At 40.6% G+C, this 14,012-nt stretch overlaps 12 non-coding genes across 12 annotated transcripts; all 12 read left to right on the forward strand.

Moving 5' to 3' along the window:
- Positions 1-466: 466 nt before the first annotated feature.
- trnap-agg (transfer RNA proline (anticodon AGG)) lies at positions 467-538 on the forward strand. The gene has a single exon. It is a non-coding gene; the product is annotated as a tRNA-Pro (tRNA).
- A 1,028-nt stretch (positions 539-1,566) lies between these two features.
- trnap-agg (transfer RNA proline (anticodon AGG)) lies at positions 1,567-1,638 on the forward strand. The gene has a single exon. It is a non-coding gene; the product is annotated as a tRNA-Pro (tRNA).
- A 1,038-nt stretch (positions 1,639-2,676) lies between these two features.
- trnap-agg (transfer RNA proline (anticodon AGG)) lies at positions 2,677-2,748 on the forward strand. Its single transcript has one exon. It is a non-coding gene; the product is annotated as a tRNA-Pro (tRNA).
- A 1,028-nt stretch (positions 2,749-3,776) lies between these two features.
- On the forward strand, positions 3,777-3,848 carry trnap-agg (transfer RNA proline (anticodon AGG)). Its single transcript has one exon. It is a non-coding gene; the product is annotated as a tRNA-Pro (tRNA).
- A 1,027-nt stretch (positions 3,849-4,875) lies between these two features.
- On the forward strand, positions 4,876-4,947 carry trnap-agg (transfer RNA proline (anticodon AGG)). Its single transcript has one exon. It is a non-coding gene; the product is annotated as a tRNA-Pro (tRNA).
- A 1,027-nt stretch (positions 4,948-5,974) lies between these two features.
- On the forward strand, positions 5,975-6,046 carry trnap-agg (transfer RNA proline (anticodon AGG)). The gene has a single exon. It is a non-coding gene; the product is annotated as a tRNA-Pro (tRNA).
- Positions 6,047-7,074: 1,028 nt separating this feature from the next.
- On the forward strand, positions 7,075-7,146 carry trnap-agg (transfer RNA proline (anticodon AGG)). Its single transcript has one exon. It is a non-coding gene; the product is annotated as a tRNA-Pro (tRNA).
- A 1,027-nt stretch (positions 7,147-8,173) lies between these two features.
- Positions 8,174-8,245, forward strand: trnap-agg (transfer RNA proline (anticodon AGG)). Its single transcript has one exon. It is a non-coding gene; the product is annotated as a tRNA-Pro (tRNA).
- A 1,027-nt stretch (positions 8,246-9,272) lies between these two features.
- On the forward strand, positions 9,273-9,344 carry trnap-agg (transfer RNA proline (anticodon AGG)). Its single transcript has one exon. It is a non-coding gene; the product is annotated as a tRNA-Pro (tRNA).
- A 2,138-nt stretch (positions 9,345-11,482) lies between these two features.
- trnap-agg (transfer RNA proline (anticodon AGG)) lies at positions 11,483-11,554 on the forward strand. The gene has a single exon. It is a non-coding gene; the product is annotated as a tRNA-Pro (tRNA).
- A 1,028-nt stretch (positions 11,555-12,582) lies between these two features.
- Positions 12,583-12,654, forward strand: trnap-agg (transfer RNA proline (anticodon AGG)). Its single transcript has one exon. It is a non-coding gene; the product is annotated as a tRNA-Pro (tRNA).
- A 1,038-nt stretch (positions 12,655-13,692) lies between these two features.
- On the forward strand, positions 13,693-13,764 carry trnap-agg (transfer RNA proline (anticodon AGG)). The gene has a single exon. It is a non-coding gene; the product is annotated as a tRNA-Pro (tRNA).
- Positions 13,765-14,012: the final 248 nt, after the last annotated feature.

Consider the following 14,012-nt stretch of genomic DNA (forward strand, 5'->3'; position numbering starts at 1 on the left):
AACGATCAAAGAGAAAACTCTTGTCCTGACGTGTAAAATGCATTCTGCAAACTGATGGGGATCTCCAATACACATCTAGAGTAAAAGAGCAATCTTCTCAAACATTTGTAAAAGTCGATAAGAAAATGATCTATGGACATTGAGCGTAGAACAGCAATGTTCGTCATGGCACTTCAGCTTTACTAGATGTAACATTCCTGTCCTTCTTGCATGACCAAGACTCTATGGAAAACAGCATATCCAAACCCATCAAAACCCATTAAAGATATAAGGAACTCTGTGTTCCTGCTGTCATTTAAAGCATGATTTTCTGACTGCTATGCTGAAAACGTGGTTGTTTAGGAAGGAATGTACACAACTGTGTACAAAAAGTGCAAGGTGAAATTTTCTGTTGCCAAGCAAATTCATGAAATTGAAAAACTCTGATTTTTATCCGACACACCAGGTAGCAGCTGACAGGATGAGGGGCTCGTTGGTCTAGGGGTATGATTCTCGCTTAGGGTGCGAGAGGTCCCGGGTTCAAATCCCGGACGAGCCCATGTGCAGTGCGGTTAATAAATGGGGATCCCTTAGTTTGTGTGGTAGACTTTCCCAACCTATCTGCTGTTGCACAGTACCTTATACCACGATAACTAGTGACCAAGAAGGAGATAACCAAAGTCAAAATTCTATGACAATTGATGCTGTGATAGATACTAGTCTAGCTTGTGCTCATTTAACCTCTGCCTGTCACTCCTTCCCTAATAAATGACACAAATGGCATGATTTTCAAGTTCACTCTTTTTGCTTTTGTTTCACGTCAATTTCCCTTTACATTTGCAAGTGCATTGTCATAGTGATTTCAGCAGACAGATACATATTGGCACAATTTAGCAGACCCACCTTCGGCAATCGATTTTGATCTTCAATGGACATTGACCGTAAAAGAGCAATCTGCTCGAGTCTTTGCAAAACCCTACACCTCAAAGATTAAGCTCAAACATATTGTGCACACATGCAGAAGGACCTTGTGCAGATGTGGCAAGTAACTTCTGGAAGTGATTGCAATCTTCAATGGACATTGATTGTAAATGAGCAATCTCGCAAAACATTTGCAAAACCCGACAGGAAAACGATCAAAGAGAAAACTCTTGTCCTGACGTGTAAAATGCATTCTGCAAACTGATGGGGATCTTCAATACACATCTAGAGTAAAAGAGCAATCTTCTCAAACATTTGTAAAAGTCGATAAGAAAATGATCTATGGACATTGAGCGTAGAACAGCAATGTTCTTCATGGCACTTCAGCTTTACTAGATGTAACATTCCTGTCCTTCTTGCATGACCAAGATTCTATGGAAAACAGCATATCCAAACCCATCAAAGATAAAAGGAACTGTGTGTTCCTGCTGTCATTTAAAGCATGATTTTCTGACTGCTATGCTGAAAACGTGGTTGTTTAGGAAGGAATGTACATAACTGTGTTCAAAAAGTGCAAGGTGAAATTTTCTGTTGCCAAGCAAATTCATGAAATTGAAAAACTCTGATTTTTATCCCACACACCATGTAGCAGCTGACAGGATGAGGGGCTCGTTGGTCTAGGGGTATGATTCTCGCTTAGGGTGCGAGAGGTCCCGGGTTCAAATCCCGGACGAGCCCATGTGCAGTGCGGTTCATAAATGGGGATCCCTTAGTTTGTGTGGTAGGCTTTCCCAACCTATCTGCTGTTGCACAGTACCTTATACCACGATAACTAGTGACCAAGAAGGAGATAACCAAAGTCAAAATTCTATGACAATTGATGCTGTGATACATACTAGTCTAGCTTGTGCTCATTCAACCTCTGCCTGTCACTCCTTCCCTAATAAATGACACAAATGGCATGATTTTCAAGTTCACTCTTTTTGCTTTTGTTTCACGTCAATTTCCCTTTACATTTGCAAGTGCATTGTCATAGTGATTTCAGCAGACAGATACATATTGGCACAATTTAGCAGACCCACCTTCGGCAATCGATTTTGATCTTCAATGGACATTGACCGTAAAAGTGCAATCTGCTCGAGTCTTTGCAAAGCCCTACACCTCAAAGATTAAGCTCAAACATATTGTGCACACATGCAGAAGGACCTTGTGCAGATGTGGCAAGTAACTTCTGGAAGTGATTGCAATCTTCAATGCACATTGATTGTAAATGAGCAATCTCGCAAAACATTTGCAAAACCCGACAAGAAAACGATCAAAGAGAAAACTCTTGTCCTGACGTGTAAAATGCATTCTACAAACTGATGGGGATCTTCAATACACATCTAGAGTAAAAGAGCAATCTTCTCAAACATTTGTAAAAGTCGATAAGAAAATGATCTATGGACATTGAGCGTAGAACAGCAATGTTCGTCATGGCACTTCAGCTTTACTAGATGTAACATTCCTGTCCTTCTTGCATGACCAAGACTCTATGGAAAACACCATATCCAAACCCATCAAAACCCATTAAAGATAAAAGGAACTGTGTGTTCCTGCTGTCATTTAAAGCATGATTTTCTGACTGCTATGCTGAAAACGTGGTTGTTTAGGAAGGAATGTACATAACTGTGTTCAAAAAGTGCAAGGTGAAATTTTCTGTTGCCAAGCAAATTCATGAAATTGAAAAACTCTGATTTTTATCCCACACACCATGTAGCAGCTGACAGGATGAGGGGCTCGTTGGTCTAGGGGTATGATTCTCGCTTAGGGTGCGAGAGGTCCCGGGTTCAAATCCCGGACGAGCCCATGTGCAGTGCGGTTAATAAATGGGGATCCCTTAGTTTGTGTGGTAGACTTTCCCAACCTATCTGCTGTTGCACAGTACCTTATACCACGATAACTAGTGACCAAGAAGGAGATAACCAAAGTCAAAATTCTATGACAATTGATGCTGTGATAGATACTAGTCTAGCTTGTGCTCATTTAACCTCTGCCTGTCACTCCTTCCCTAATAAATGACACAAATGGCATGATTTTCAAGTTCACTCTTTTTGCTTTTGTTTCACGTCAATTTCCCTTTACATTTGCAAGTGCATTGTCATAGTGATTTCAGCAGACAGATACATATTGGCACAATTTAGCAGACCCACCTTCGGCAATCGATTTTGATCTTCAATGGACATTGACCGTAAAAGAGCAATCTGCTCGAGTCTTTGCAAAACCCTACACCTCAAAGATTAAGCTCAAAAATATTGTGCACACATGCAGAAGGACCTTGTGCAGATGTGGCAAGTAACTTCTGGAAGTGATTGCAATATTCAATGCACATTGATTGTAAATCAGCAATCTCGCAAAACATTTGCAAAACCCGACAGGAAAACGATCAAAGAGAAAACTCTTGTCCTGACGTGTAAAATGCATTCTGCAAACTAATGGGGATCTTCAATACACATCTAGAGTAAAAGAGCAATCTTCTCAAACATTTGTAAAAGTCGATAAGAAAATGATCTATGGACATTGAGCGTAGAACAGCAATGTTCGTCATGGCACTTCAGCTTTACTAGATGTAACATTCCTGTCCTTCTTGCATGACCAAGACTCTATGGAAAACAGCATATCAAAACCCATTAAAGATATAAGGAACTCTGTGTTCCTGCTGTCATTTAAAGCATGATTTTCTGACTGCTATGCTGAAAACGTGGTTGTTTAGGAAGGAATGTACACAACTGTGTACAAAAAGTGCAAGGTGAAATTTTCTGTTGCCAAGCAAATTCATGAAATTGAAAAACTCTGATTTTTATCCGACACACCAGGTAGCAGCTGACAGGATGAGGGGCTCGTTGGTCTAGGGGTATGATTCTCGCTTAGGGTGCGAGAGGTCCCGGGTTCAAATCCCGGACGAGCCCATGTGCAGTGCGGTTAATAAATGGGGATCCCTTAGTTTGTGTGGTAGACTTTCCCAACCTATCTGCTGTTGCACAGTACCTTATACCACGATAACTAGTGACCAAGAAGGAGATAACCAAAGTCAAAATTCTATGACAATTGATGCTGTGATAGATACTAGTCTAGCTTGTGCTCATTTAACCTCTGCCTGTCACTCCTTCCCTAATAAATGACACAAATGGCATGATTTTCAAGTTCACTCTTTTTGCTTTTGTTTCACGTCAATTTCCCTTTACATTTGCAAGTGCATTGTCATAGTGATTTCAGCAGACAGATACATATTGGCACAATTTAGCAGACCCACCTTCGGCAATCGATTTTGATCTTCAATGGACATTGACCGTAAAAGAGCAATCTGCTCGAGTCTTTGCAAAACCCTACACCTCAAAGATTAAGCTCAAAAATATTGTGCACACATGCAGAAGGACCTTGTGCAGATGTGGCAAGTAACTTCTGGAAGTGATTGCAATATTCAATGCACATTGATTGTAAATCAGCAATCTCGCAAAACATTTGCAAAACCCGACAGGAAAACGATCAAAGAGAAAACTCTTGTCCTGACGTGTAAAATGCATTCTGCAAACTAATGGGGATCTTCAATACACATCTAGAGTAAAAGAGCAATCTTCTCAAACATTTGTAAAAGTCGATAAGAAAATGATCTATGGACATTGAGCGTAGAACAGCAATGTTCGTCATGGCACTTCAGCTTTACTAGATGTAACATTCCTGTCCTTCTTGCATGACCAAGACTCTATGGAAAACAGCATATCAAAACCCATTAAAGATATAAGGAACTCTGTGTTCCTGCTGTCATTTAAAGCATGATTTTCTGACTGCTATGCTGAAAACGTGGTTGTTTAGGAAGGAATGTACACAACTGTGTACAAAAAGTGAAGGTGAAATTTTCTGTTGCCAAGCAAATTCATGAAATTGAAAAACTCCGATTTTTATCCCACACACCAGGTAGCAGCTGACAGGATGAGGGGCTCGTTGGTCTAGGGGTATGATTCTCGCTTAGGGTGCGAGAGGTCCCGGGTTCAAATCCCGGACGAGCCCATGTGCAGTACGGTTAATAAATGGGGATCCCTTAGTTTGTGTGGTAGACTTTCCCAACCTATCTGCTGTTGCACAGTACCTTATACCACGATAACTAGTGACCAAGAAGGAGATAACCAAAGTCAAAATTCTATGACAATTGATGCTGTGATAGATACTAGTCTAGCTTGTGCTCATTTAACCTCTGCCTGTCACTCCTTCCCTAATAAATGACACAAATGGCATGATTTTCAAGTTCACTCTTTTTGCTTTTTTTCACGTCAATTTCCCTTTACATTTGCAAGTGCATTGTCATAGTGATTTCAGCAGACAGATACATATTGGCACAATTTAGCAGACCCACCTTCGGCAATCGATTTTGATTTTCAATGGACATTGACCGTAAAAGAGCAATCTGCTCGAGTCTTTGCAAAACCCTACACCTCAAAGATTAAGCTCAAAAATATTGTGCACACATGCAGAAGGACCTTGTGCAGATGTGGCAAGTAACTTCTGGAAGTGATTGCAATATTCAATGCACATTGATTGTAAATCAGCAATCTCGCAAAACATTTGCAAAACCCGACAGGAAAACGATCAAAGAGAAAACTCTTGTCCTGACGTGTAAAATGCATTCTGCAAACTGATGGGGATCTTCAATACACATCTAGAGTAAAAGAGCAATCTTCTCAAACATTTGTAAAAGTCGATAAGAAAATGATCTATGGACATTGAGCGTAGAACAGCAATGTTCTTCATGGCACTTCAGCTTTACTAGATGTAACATTCCTGTCCTTCTTGCATGACCAAGATTCTATGGAAAACAGCATATCCAAACCCATCAAAGATAAAAGGAACTGTGTGTTCCTGCTGTCATTTAAAGCATGATTTTCTGACTGCTATGCTGAAAACGTGGTTGTTTAGGAAGGAATGTACATAACTGTGTTCAAAAAGTGCAAGGTGAAATTTTCTGTTGCCAAGCAAATTCATGAAATTGAAAAACTCTGATTTTTATCCCACACACCATGTAGCAGCTGACAGGATGAGGGGCTCGTTGGTCTAGGGGTATGATTCTCGCTTAGGGTGCGAGAGGTCCCGGGTTCAAATCCCGGACGAGCCCATGTGCAGTGCGGTTAATAAATGGGGATCCCTTAGTTTGTGTGGTAGGCTTTCCCAACCTATCTGCTGTTGCATAGTACCTTATACCACGATAACTAGTGACCAAGAAGGAGATAACCAAAGTCAAAATTCTATGACAATTGATGCTGTGATACATACTAGTCTAGCTTGTGCTCATTCAACCTCTGCCTGTCACTCCTTCCCTAATAAATGAGACAAATGGCATGATTTTCAAGTTCACTCTTTTTGCTTTTGTTTCACGTCAATTTCCCTTTACATTTGCAAGTGCATTGTCATAGTGATTTCAGCAGACAGATACATATTGGCACAATTTAGCAGACCCACCTTCGGCAATCGATTTTGATCTTCAATGGACATTGACCGTAAAAGAGCAATCTGCTCGAGTCTTTGCAAAACCCTACACCTCAAAGATTAAGCTCAAACATATTGTGCACACATGCAGAAGGACCTTGTGCAGATGTGGCAAGTAACTTCTGGAAGTGATTGAAATCTTCAATGGACATTGATTGTAAATGAGCAATCTCGCAAAACATTTGCAAAACCCGACAGGAAAACGATCAAAGAGAAAACTCTTGTCCTGACGTGTAAAATGCATTCTGCAAACTGATGGGGATCTCCAATACACATCTAGAGTAAAAGAGCAATCTTCTCAAACATTTGTAAAAGTCGATAAGAAAATGATCTATGGACATTGAGCGTAGAACAGCAATGTTCGTCATGGCACTTCAGCTTTACTAGATGTAACATTCCTGTCCTTCTTGCATGACCAAGACTCTATGGAAAACAGCATATCCAAACCCATTAAAGATATAAGGAACTCTGTGTTCCTGCTGTCATTTAAAGCATGATTTTCTGACTGCTATGCTGAAAACGTGGTTGTTTAGGAAGGAATGTACACAACTGTGTACAAAAAGTGCAAGGTGAAATTTTCTGTTGCCAAGCAAATTCATGAAATTGAAAAACTCTGATTTTTATCCGACACACCAGGTAGCAGCTGACAGGATGAGGGGCTCGTTGGTCTAGGGGTATGATTCTCGCTTAGGGTGCGAGAGGTCCCGGGTTCAAATCCCGGACGAGCCCATGTGCAGTGCGGTTAATAAATGGGGATCCCTTAGTTTGTGTGGTAGACTTTCCCAACCTATCTGCTGTTGCACAGTACCTTATACCACGATAACTAGTGACCAAGAAGGAGATAACCAAAGTCAAAATTCTATGACAATTGATGCTGTGATAGATACTAGTCTAGCTTGTGCTCATTTAACCTCTGCCTGTCACTCCTTCCCTAATAAATGACACAAATGGCATGATTTTCAAGTTCACTCTTTTTGCTTTTGTTTCACGTCAATTTCCCTTTACATTTGCAAGTGCATTGTCATAGTGATTTCAGCAGACAGATACATATTGGCACAATTTAGCAGACCCACCTTCGGCAATCGATTTTGATCTTCAATGGACATTGACCGTAAAAGAGCAATCTGCTCGAGTCTTTGCAAAACCCTACACCTCAAAGATTAAGCTCAAAAATATTGTGCACACATGCAGAAGGACCTTGTGCAGATGTGGCAAGTAACTTCTGGAAGTGATTGCAATATTCAATGCACATTGATTGTAAATCAGCAATCTCGCAAAACATTTGCAAAACCCGACAGGAAAACGATCAAAGAGAAAACTCTTGTCCTGACGTGTAAAATGCATTCTGCAAACTAATGGGGATCTTCAATACACATCTAGAGTAAAAGAGCAATCTTCTCAAACATTTGTAAAAGTCGATAAGAAAATGATCTATGGACATTGAGCGTAGAACAGCAATGTTCGTCATGGCACTTCAGCTTTACTAGATGTAACATTCCTGTCCTTCTTGCATGACCAAGACTCTATGGAAAACAGCATATCAAAACCCATTAAAGATATAAGGAACTCTGTGTTCCTGCTGTCATTTAAAGCATGATTTTCTGACTGCTATGCTGAAAACGTGGTTGTTTAGGAAGGAATGTACACAACTGTGTACAAAAAGTGAAGGTGAAATTTTCTGTTGCCAAGCAAATTCATGAAATTGAAAAACTCCGATTTTTATCCCACACACCAGGTAGCAGCTGACAGGATGAGGGGCTCGTTGGTCTAGGGGTATGATTCTCGCTTAGGGTGCGAGAGGTCCCGGGTTCAAATCCCGGACGAGCCCATGTGCAGTACGGTTAATAAATGGGGATCCCTTAGTTTGTGTGGTAGACTTTCCCAACCTATCTGCTGTTGCACAGTACCTTATACCACGATAACTAGTGACCAAGAAGGAGATAACCAAAGTCAAAATTCTATGACAATTGATGCTGTGATAGATACTAGTCTAGCTTGTGCTCATTTAACCTCTGCCTGTCACTCCTTCCCTAATAAATGACACAAATGGCATGATTTTCAAGTTCACTCTTTTTGCTTTTTTTCACGTCAATTTCCCTTTACATTTGCAAGTGCATTGTCATAGTGATTTCAGCAGACAGATACATATTGGCACAATTTAGCAGACCCACCTTCGGCAATCGATTTTGATTTTCAATGGACATTGACCGTAAAAGAGCAATCTGCTCGAGTCTTTGCAAAACCCTACACCTCAAAGATTAAGCTCAAAAATATTGTGCACACATGCAGAAGGACCTTGTGCAGATGTGGCAAGTAACTTCTGGAAGTGATTGCAATATTCAATGCACATTGATTGTAAATCAGCAATCTCGCAAAACATTTGCAAAACCCGACAGGAAAACGATCAAAGAGAAAACTCTTGTCCTGACGTGTAAAATGCATTCTGCAAACTGATGGGGATCTTCAATACACATCTAGAGTAAAAGAGCAATCTTCTCAAACATTTGTAAAAGTCGATAAGAAAATGATCTATGGACATTGAGCGTAGAACAGCAATGTTCTTCATGGCACTTCAGCTTTACTAGATGTAACATTCCTGTCCTTCTTGCATGACCAAGATTCTATGGAAAACAGCATATCCAAACCCATCAAAGATAATAGGAACTGTGTGTTCCTGCTGTCATTTAAAGCATGATTTTCTGACTGCTATGCTGAAAACGTGGTTGTTTAGGAAGGAATGTACATAACTGTGTTCAAAAAGTGCAAGGTGAAATTTTCTGTTGCCAAGCAAATTCATGAAATTGAAAAACTCTGATTTTTATCCCACACACCATGTAGCAGCTGACAGGATGAGGGGCTCGTTGGTCTAGGGGTATGATTCTCGCTTAGGGTGCGAGAGGTCCCGGGTTCAAATCCCGGACGAGCCCATGTGCAGTGCGGTTAATAAATGGGGATCCCTTAGTTTGTGTGGTAGGCTTTCCCAACCTATCTGCTGTTGCACAGTACCTTATACCACGATAACTAGTGACCAAGAAGGAGATAACCAAAGTCAAAATTCTATGACAATTGATGCTGTGATACATACTAGTCTAGCTTGTGCTCATTCAACCTCTGCCTGTCACTCCTTCCCTAATAAATGAGACAAATGGCATGATTTTCAAGTTCACTCTTTTTGCTTTTGTTTCACGTCAATTTCCCTTTACATTTGCAAGTGCATTGTCATAGTGATTTCAGCAGACAGATACATATTGGCACAATTTAGCAGACCCACCTTCGGCAATCGATTTTGATCTTCAATGGACATTGACCGTAAAAGAGCAATCTGCTCGAGTCTTTGCAAAACCCTACACCTCAAAGATTAAGCTCAAACATATTGTGCACACATGCAGAAGGACCTTGTGCAGATGTGGCAAGTAACTTCTGGAAGTGATTGAAATCTTCAATGGACATTGATTGTAAATGAGCAATCTCGCAAAACATTTGCAAAACCCGACAGGAAAACGATCAAAGAGAAAACTCTTGTCCTGACGTGTAAAATGCATTCTGCAAACTGATGGGGATCTCCAATACACATCTAGAGTAAAAGAGCAATCTTCTCAAACATTTGTAAAAGTCGATAAGAAAATGATCTATGGACATTGAGCGTAGAACAGCAATGTTCGTCATGGCACTTCAGCTTTACTAGATGTAACATTCCTGTCCTTCTTGCATGACCAAGACTCTATGGAAAACAGCATATCCAAACCCATCAAAACCCATTAAAGATATAAGGAACTCTGTGTTCCTGCTGTCATTTAAAGCATGATTTTCTGACTGCTATGCTGAAAACGTGGTTGTTTAGGAAGGAATGTACACAACTGTGTACAAAAAGTGCAAGGTGAAATTTTCTGTTGCCAAGCAAATTCATGAAATTGAAAAACTCTGATTTTTATCCCACACACCAGGTAGCAGCTGACAGGATGAGGGGCTCGTTGGTCTAGGGGTATGATTCTCGCTTGGGGTGGGAGAGGTCCCGGGTTCAAATCCCGGACAAGCCCATGTGCAGTGCGGTTAATAAATGGGGATCCCTTAGTTTGTGTGGTAGACTTTCCCAACCTTTCTGCTGTTGCACAGCACCTTATACCACAATAACTAGTGACCAAGAAGGAGATAACCATAGTCAAAATTCTATGACAATTGATGCTGTGATAGATACTAGTCTAGCTTGTGCTCATTTAACCTCTGCCTGTCACTCCTTCCCTAATAAATGACACAAGTGGCATGATTTTCAAGTTCACTCTTTTTGCTTTTGTTTCACGTCAATTTCCCTTTACATTTGCAAGTGCATTGTCATAGTGATTTCAGCAGACAGATACATATTGGCACAATTTAGCAGACCCACCTTCGGCAATCGATTTTGATCTTCAATGGACATTGACCGTAAAAGAGCAATCTGCTCGAGTCTTTGCAAAACCCTACACCTCAAAGATTAAGCTCAAAAATATTGTGCACACATGCAGAAGGACCTTGTGCAGATGTGGCAAGTAACTTCTGGAAGTGGTTGCAATATTCAATGCACATTGATTGTAAATCAGCAATCTCGCAAAACATTTGCAAAACCCGACAGGAAAACGATCAAAGAGAAAACTCTTGTCCTGACGTGTAAAATGCATTCTGCAAACTGATGGGGATCTTCAATACACATCTAGAGTAAAAGAGCAATCTTCTCAAACATTTGTAAAAGTCGATAAGAAAATGATCTATGGACATTGAGCGTAGAACAGCAATGTTCTTCATGGCACTTCAGCTTTACTAGATGTAACATTCCTGTCCTTCTTGCATGACCAAGATTCTATGGAAAACAGCATATCCAAACCCATCAAAGATAAAAGGAACTGTGTGTTCCTGCTGTCATTTAAAGCATGATTTTCTGACTGCTATGCTGAAAACGTGGTTGTTTAGGAAGGAATGTACATAACTGTGTTCAAAAAGTGCAAGGTGAAATTTTCTGTTGCCAAGCAAATTCATGAAATTGAAAATCTCTGATTTTTATCCCACACACCATGTAGCAGCTGACAGGATGAGGGGCTCGTTGGTCTAGGGGTATGATTCTCGCTTAGGGTGCGAGAGGTCCCGGGTTCAAATCCCGGACGAGCCCATGTGCAGTGCGGTTAATAAATGGGGATCCCTTAGTTTGTGTGGTAGGCTTTCCCAACCTATCTGCTGTTGCACAGTACCTTATACCACGATAACTAGTGACCAAGAAGGAGATAACCAAAGTCAAAATTCTATGACAATTGATGCTGTGATACATACTAGTCTAGCTTGTGCTCATTCAACCTCTGCCTGTCACTCCTTCCATAATAAATGACACAAATGGCATGATTTTCAAGTTCACTCTTTTTGCTTTTGTTTCACGTCAATTTCCCTTTACATTTGCAAGTGCATTGTCATAGTGATTTCAGCAGACAGATACATATTGGCACAATTTAGCAGACCCACCTTCGGCAATCGATTTTGATCTTCAATGGACATTGACCGTAAAAGTGCAATCTGCTCGAGTCTTTGCAAAGCCCTACACCTCAAAGATTAAGCTCAAACATATTGTGCACACATGCAGAAGGACCTTGTGCAGATGTGGCAAGTAACTTCTGGAAGTGATTGCAATCTTCAATGCACATTGATTGTAAATGAGCAATCTCGCAAAACATTTGCAAAACCCGACAAGAAAACGATCAAAGAGAAAACTCTTGTCCTGACGTGTAAAATGCATTCTACAAACTGATGGGGATCTTCAATACACATCTAGAGTAAAAGAGCAATCTTCTCAAACATTTGTAAAAGTCGATAAGAAAATGATCTATGGACATTGAGCGTAGAACAGCAATGTTCTTCATGGCACTTCAGCTTTACTAGATGTAACATTCCTGTCCTTCTTGCATGACCAAGATTCTATGGAAAACAGCATATCCAAACCCATCAAAGATAAAAGGAACTGTGTGTTCCTGCTGTCATTTAAAGCATGATTTTCTGACTGCTATGCTGAAAACGTGGTTGTTTAGGAAGGAATGTACATAACTGTGTTCAAAAAGTGCAAGGTGAAATTTTCTGTTGCCAAGCAAATTCATGAAATTGAAAAACTCTGATTTTTATCCCACACACCATGTAGCAGCTGACAGGATGAGGGGCTCGTTGGTCTAGGGGTATGATTCTCGCTTAGGGTGCGAGAGGTCCCGGGTTCAAATCCCGGACGAGCCCATGTGCAGTGCGGTTAATAAATGGGGATCCCTTAGTTTGTGTGGTAGGCTTTCCCAACCTATCTGCTGTTGCACAGTACCTTATACCACGATAACTAGTGACCAAGAAGGAGATAACCAAAGTCAAAATTCTATGACAATTGATGCTGTGATACATACTAGTCTAGCTTGTGCTCATTCAACCTCTGCCTGTCACTCCTTCCCTAATAAATGACACAAATGGCATGATTTTCAAGTTCACTCTTTTTGCTTTTGTTTCACGTCAATTTCCCTTTACATTTGCAAGTGCATTGTCATAGTGATTTCAGCAGACAGATACATATTGGCACAATTTAGCAGACCCACCTTCGGCAATCGATTTTGATCTTCAATGGACATTGACCGTAAAAGTGCAATCTGCTCGAGTCTTTGCAAAGCCCTACACCTCAAAGATTAAGCTCAAACATATTGTGCACACATGCAGAAGGACCTTGTGCAGATGTGGCAAGTAACTTCTGGAAGTGATTGCAATCTTCAATGCACATTGATTGTAAATGAGCAATCTCGCAAAACATTTGCAAAACCCGACAAGAAAACGATCAAAGAGAAAACTCTTGTCCTGACGTGTAAAATGCATTCTACAAACTGATGGGGATCTTCAATACACATCTAGAGTAAAAGAGCAATCTTCTCAAACATTTGTAAAAGTCGATAAGAAAATGATCTATGGACATTGAGCGTAGAACAGCAATGTTCGTCATGGCACTTCAGCTTTACTAGATGTAACATTCCTGTCCTTCTTGCATGACCAAGACTCTATGGAAAACACCATATCCAAACCCATCAAAACCCATTAAAGATATAAGGAACTCTGTGTTCCTGCTGTCATTTAAAGCATGATTTTCTGACTGCTATGCTGAAAACGTGGTTGTTTAGGAAGGAATGTACACAACTGTGTACAAAAAGTGCAAGGTGAAATTTTCTGTTGCCAAGCAAATTCATGAAATTGAAAAACTCTGATTTTTATCCGACACACCAGGTAGCAGCTGACAGGATGAGGGGCTCGTTGGTCTAGGGGTATGATTTTCGCTTAGGGTGCGAGAGGTCCCGGGTTCAAATCCTGGACGAGCCCATGTGCAGTGCGGTTAATAAATGGGGATCCCTTAGTTTGTGTGGTAGGCTTTCCCAACCTATCTGCTGTTGCACAGTACCTTATACCACGATAACTAGTGACCAAGAAGGAGATAACCAAAGTCAAAATTCTATGACAATTGATGCTGTGATACATACTAGTCTAGCTTGTGCTCATTCAACCTCTGCCTGTCACTCCTTCCCTAATAAATGACACAAATGGCATGATTTTCAAGTTCACTCTTTTTG

Source organism: Paramormyrops kingsleyae, chromosome 5 (assembly GCF_048594095.1).
Source record: "Paramormyrops kingsleyae isolate MSU_618 chromosome 5, PKINGS_0.4, whole genome shotgun sequence".
NCBI lineage: Eukaryota > Metazoa > Chordata > Actinopteri > Osteoglossiformes > Mormyridae > Paramormyrops > Paramormyrops kingsleyae.